This window comes from Ictidomys tridecemlineatus, chromosome 9 (assembly GCF_052094955.1).
Source record: "Ictidomys tridecemlineatus isolate mIctTri1 chromosome 9, mIctTri1.hap1, whole genome shotgun sequence".
Classification (NCBI taxonomy): Eukaryota; Metazoa; Chordata; class Mammalia; order Rodentia; family Sciuridae; genus Ictidomys; species Ictidomys tridecemlineatus.
In genome coordinates this window covers 51,324,858-51,331,241 of record NC_135485.1, presented here as the reverse complement: position 1 = coordinate 51,331,241, position 6,384 = coordinate 51,324,858, and the positions used below count along the sequence as shown (strand labels likewise).

The following is a 6,384-nucleotide window of genomic DNA, read 5'->3' as shown; positions in this document are numbered from 1 at the left end:
TACATAGGATCAACAGTAGCAATAAGTATGTTCCTTTATTGCCAAGTCTTTTCTTTTTCTTTACTCCCTGGTGCTGGGATGGAATCTAAGGCATTGAGTATGCTAGGGAAACACACAATCATTGAGAGGTATTCCCAGCTCTGGCCAACACTTTTCTATTCCTAATACCAAGTGAGGAACTAGTTTTGGAATTCCCAAGTATTCCTTGTAAATTGGAGGATCATTTATGAGTGATTAATTTATATTTTTGCTATGTGAGTGTGAAACTATTTTCAAGTTCTAAGCAAAAATTGGCATAGGTATTTATGAGGAAGTATCATGAAGAAAACTGAAAAGTAGAAAATACCTAAAGATTTCAGGTGTAGGTATCATACACTCTATATTTAACAGAGGAGAGCATCTGATCTTCTTTGCATGCCACGCATTTACTAGCCTTCTTATAATTCCTCTTCTTTCTCAATAGAAGGAGGTGTAAATCTGATGGGTTAGAAGAAGAGCGCTTGTGGAGTCACATTTTACCATGCACAGGTTCTACTTTAAAGGCAGGATCCTATCTCCATGTTTTCTTTTACATTATCCAGCTTTAGTCTTTGGCAGGGCCACATCCAGCTTTCTCTAAGAAGAACTAACTCAGCAGGACCTAAACTCAGAGTTGGTGAGCCCTGACCTTCCTTTCTCTAAATAAACCTCTGAATAGCACACTGACTATGTAGATCCCAACCTTTAAGGAGCTGGGATTACTGGTCAAGCCTGAATTGCATGATACAAATCAGTTTTTTTGAATACCTGCTCAGCATTATGTGCCAGTGTTTTAGTCTGGTTTTTTTTTTTTTTCCACTGCTGGGACTAAAAACTCAACCAGAACAATTTTAGGAAAGGAAAAGTGTATTTGAGGGGTCACAGTTTTAGAGGTCTTAGTCCATAGAAGGCTGGCTCTATTCCTCAGGGCTAGAGGTGAGGCAGAACACCATGGCAGAAGAGTGGCAGAAGGAGGTGGCTCACATAATGATTATGAAGCAGACAGAAGCTTCCACTTGCCAGATACAAATGTATATATTTCCCAAAACTGCACCCCTAATTTTCACCTCTTCCAGTCATACCCTATCTCTTTAGTTACCACTCAGTTTATCCCTATCAGGGGATTAATTCACTAATCTGGATTAAGACTCTCACAATCCAATCATTTCAGAGGAGAAAATACCTTCTTGTATTTTCTCACTCTTAAACATGTAGTATATCTCTGAAAAATAAGTTGTACCTTGATGAAGTATTTTGTGAAAAGTTGTTTTGTCACCAGAAGAAGGAGCCTGGTTCACAATCTTTTCTATGCTCAAGAGGCAGTCAATATGCTGGTAGGTCCCAGGCAATTACAGTGGATGAATGGGGCATAAACAGCAGTGGATTGGTGAGCAGCAATAGCTTTCTTTCTGAGAAATAGTATTTCTTCTGCTTGAATCCTGACTTAGTGAGTGACAAAGAATGCAGACTCCCTCTAGTTCACTATCTTGGATATTTTTGGAGGCTGAATCCAAGATAATGGTGTGGGCAGATTTGATTTCTTCTGAGATTTCCCTTTGGCTTGGAGAAAGATGATTTAGCATTGTGTTCACAAGGTCTCTTTTTAGTCAATAATAACCCTGAATGTTAAACGATTCACTGATTTTTTTTTTGTAAGATTGACAAAACAAGCAATAGAAAAAAAATAGACTTCTTATGAAATAAATATACCTGGGAAAACTGATGATCCATACATTAAAAAAAAGAATCGCTCCCTCATCCTATACCATATATAAATATTAACTAAAATAGTTCAGAAATTTATACGAAAGGACTTGCAGTATATAAGCTAAATAGCACAATTATATAAATATTTATGACCTTGAAGATGGTAATAGGTTCTTAGGTGTAATACAAATGTACAAAACATTAGATAAAAAAAATGGACTTAATCGACATAACTCCAAGAAAAACATGCAAATGTCCAATGGACACCTGGAAAAATAATATTATAAGTATTAAAAGGAAATTCCAAACAAAACTGTATTGACATATCTCACTATAACATCAATAACATAGTTATAATAAAAATAGTAATAAAGTGATGGGAATGATGTGAAATATTAAAATAGTCTCACAATACTGTTAGAGTGGAAATTGCTTTAGTCACTAATGTTAAATGTCATCCAGATCCTCAAAGTATAATCAGAAATTTCATAAGATGCAGAAATTTTACTTAAACTTACATACAAAATAGAAATGAAAACATATCCAAACAAAACTATTATAAGCATTAATCAATAAGATCATTTGTAATAGCCAAAGTTTGGGAAAAAACTAGTGTGCAAAACCTTAGGAATGAACAAACAAATGTGATATATTTTATACCATAAATTGTGATTTGCCTTTGATAGAAAACACACAAATGTTAACACCATGCACATGAAGTTAAGGTAATAATTTTATAAAGTGAGACAACTGAGCTGACTCCAACATGTTTTCTTTTTTATTAAAAAAATAATTAAATGCAACCATGCCTCATTTAAATCCATAGAGTTTGTTATATTCCTCAACAAAAAAAAGCTGTTATCTGCCAGAGAAATGCAAGCCCCAAATGCAAATGAGAATACAATTTACCCTGCAGGGAAGGAGAGGTGAAATTTTATGACCTCTACAAAGACTAGGTTATAAAACTTAGGGAGATAAGGTTAATTACCTAAAACCTTAATATCTATTTATGAAAAGGCTGGAATTAAACAGGTCAGCATGGTTCAATGTGACCTAGAATTGCCCTGGAATTTACCATGCAGAGTAGAAAGTTTAAAGTCTGATGTCATCCAGCTGTACTTCAAAGATCAAAGGCAGACCTGGGAAGGCCCTTCAGAAAAATTCCCTGGGAACCTTGAAAAAACTGGAGGGCAGGAAGAGCATGATGTCCTTCTCCTGAGAGGATGACTCACTCCCTTGAGAGTGTCCCCATTTCACTTTTCCTGTCACTTTCATAAACTTTTGTCTGCTTCTCTAAGAGACATGTATAAAATATTTCTGGCATAATCACAAAAATCAGGACTTCCATGGTTGCCTCAGCTCAGTCCCATAGCTCATGCCCTGTCACAACAGGAAAAGGAATGAAGTCCTGACACATGTTGGAACATGGATTGATCTACCTTGAAGACACCATTGTAAGTATTGAAATTAATCACCAAAATTCATGACAATTATTTGAAAATGTTGAAATCAATCACTAAAATCCATACGTTATATAACAATTATTTGAAATGTCCCCTGAATAAACATATTTATAAAGAGAGGAAATTGATTAGGGATTACCTAGGAATGAGGGATATGAAATGGTTAGAAGTACTGGGAGGGTTTGAATTGCTAAATTCTTCAACATTGAATGTTAACTGAGGTTTACAATTATGAGATTCTACCCTGAGAATGAAAAAGTGAAATGTATACTTAAAAATGGTGAGTTTTATACTATGTGAGTTAAATGCAATCAAATATTTTACTTGGGAAAAAATGTCAAATTGTGATACCTAAAAAAATATTGATAACACTATATATTTACTTTAGTTCCAGCAAAACAATCCAAAGAAACAAGTGCCTCACTTGCAACAATTCTTCACACTATTCTAAAACTCTTTAACATAAGATAGGTATATTGAAAATACAGTATCATCAATTCATAACTTCAGGAAAGAATTTATAATCATGAAAAAATCATTACACATACCCAAACATGAAGATACCTAACCTTTCATTTCTCTACTTGGCATCCAGATATTCCCAAATGTCACTCATGTATTTACTTTGATGTGTATAAGTTGCATTTTAACCAACTAATGATTTTTTCTTGATATTAGCAAGAACAGAAGGAATTAAATGTGAAAGGAAGCCTTGAATTTCACCAGGATGTCTATGAAAATGACTGCTGTTCTGCTGCTGCTACAGCTGAGTAGTCACTTTGGTTCTGGAAGTTGTGGAAAGGCGCTGGTGTGGGCAATGGAATACAGCCATTGAATCAATATAAAGACAATACTGGAGGAGCTCACACAGAGGGGGCATGAGGTGACTGTTTTGAGATCTTCCATTTCCATTTTTGTGGATGGAGACAAATCATCTTCAATTAAATTTGAGAGCTATCCTGCATCATTGTCAAGAGAAGATTTACAAAATCTTAATACTATATCAATCAGTGTAATGGTTTATGAGATGCCCAAAGTGACATTTTGGAAGCATTATTCAATATTTCAAGAAGTTATGAGTCAATTTTCTGATTATGTAGAGACTATATGTAGAGATGCAGCTTTGAACAAGAAACTTATGGAAAAATTATAAGAATCAAAGTTTGATGTCATTCTTTCAGATGCCATTTGTCCCTGTGGTGAGCTGCTGGCTGAAATTCATCACAAACCATTTGTGTACACTCTCCGCTTCTCCTGGTCACACATTGGAAAAATATAGTGGGGGACTTCTCTTTCCTCCTTCCTATGTGCCTGTTATATTTTCAGGATTAAGCGATTAAATGACATTCATTGAGTGGGTAAAAAATATGCTATACATACTTTATTTTGATTTTTGGTTTGAATCATTTAATGAGAAGAGATGGAATCAGTTTTACAGTGAGACAGTAGGTGAATCACTTGTACTATAAAATTCAAACTTTCCTGTGGCTTTTTGAAGGTGACATTATAAAGACTGAGGACATTTTTAGGAGTGTCATAAAATTTTAAAAATTATCTGTTAAAATCAAAGTATTATAGAAAAATGTACAATGAAAGGTCAGAAAACATTGGCAATTACACCCACCACATAGAGCTCTGAGGATTCCTTTAGGCAATGGTATACATTTTACCATTGTACTATTCAATTTAATTAACTTTAAACTTCACTAAATGTCTTCATGAATATAGAAACAAAGATTAAGAACTTACACATGTACTAGTACAACTATCCATGTAGCACTGAGAAAATTGTTTTTCTTTAATTAGATTCTTCTTTTAGAAACTATTTTGTCATTTTACCTAAAGAACTCCTTTTCAGTTGGGAGACAATGTTTCCATCTCAGATCAGGAGGATTATAATTGTGGCTTTTAGCACTTCCACATTCCTTCACTAAGAATTTGCAATTCATTCTCTTTAAGGCCTATAATGTAAAGCACAGAAATGCAAATTATTCTTGTATTTTAGACAATTTTTCAATTAAAGGAATAAATAAATAAAAATTAAGAGTAAACAAAAATTTTATTTCCTAATCTTAACTGTTTCCTGAACTTTTTTCAAAATATATTTTTATAATAAATATTTGCAATCTCCTAACATGAACCCAAAGCAGTAGTAGATACAAAGAACAGAACCATAATCAAACTCCTTTTAGTTCAAAAACAGAAAAAAAAGTAAACAGGTTGTTTCCTATGAATTGTAAAAAAAGATGGAAGAATGCAGGGTAGTTCTTTTATTGATATGGTTATGTTTAATGGATTATACAACTCAAATATTTCTCTACATATGTGTTTCTTACTTTTTCAAATTTAGATTTTAAAAAATACATATTTACCTCTATACTGGATAGCTGATTCTGATGATATTTAAGCTTATAAATGGGAAAAGATTACAGATGGTGTCTGCTACAAAATTTCATGTGTGTGAGTGTGTGTGTGTTTAAATATAAGAATTGTATATACTATATATAATAGATTTATGTGTACATATTTTCCATGCATAAATAGTAGCTTTATCAAACTACTCTCTTTATTACTAAAAGTTCTTTCTGACACCAGTCATATTTGCATGTGCCTGAAAACTTGCCATTGCCCTATAGCTTTAATCTTTTTTCTTGCTCAGAACGACCCACTACATTGTCAGAGACAATGGCCAAAGCAGATATCTGGCTTATTCGCACCTATTGGGATTTGGAATTTCCTCGCCCAGCCCAACCCTACCAAATACCTATTTTGTTGGAGGAATCCACTGCAGACCAGCCAAACCTCTGCCTAAGGTAAACCTGTTTCATTTAGTTGGTTCTATTGTCCTTGCATTTTCACCAAGAATGATTCTGTCTTCCTCACTCAGAATGATTCACTCATGGTGACAGAATTATAGGAAATGAACCAAAGAGACCTATAAATTGAAATTCTTGCATGCATATGCCATCATAATTATGTGAATTTTATTTCTGTTACAGAAGGGGACTTTTGGGGGACTTTTGAGGATAGGGTCAGTTAAATGAAGATCTTCACTATTCAACACATAAGAAAATATGCATAATTTCTGAACAAATATTGAACAGTGAATAGCATGTACCACAGGAAAGTGCTGAGTATGCAGAGAAAAAAAGTAGCACAGTCTCTACCCCAAACATATTTTATTCTGCATTGAAAG

General features: G+C 34.0%; 1 pseudogene across 1 annotated transcript; it reads left to right on the top strand.

The window, feature by feature from the left end:
* Window positions 1-3,035: 3,035 nt before the first annotated feature.
* On the top strand, window positions 3,036-5,205 carry LOC101969862 (UDP-glucuronosyltransferase 2B31 pseudogene; annotated as a pseudogene). The gene is made up of 2 exons (XR_013425801.1): window positions 3,036-3,179; window positions 3,867-5,205. The product of XR_013425801.1 is annotated as a UDP-glucuronosyltransferase 2B31 pseudogene (transcript).
* Window positions 5,206-6,384: the final 1,179 nt, after the last annotated feature.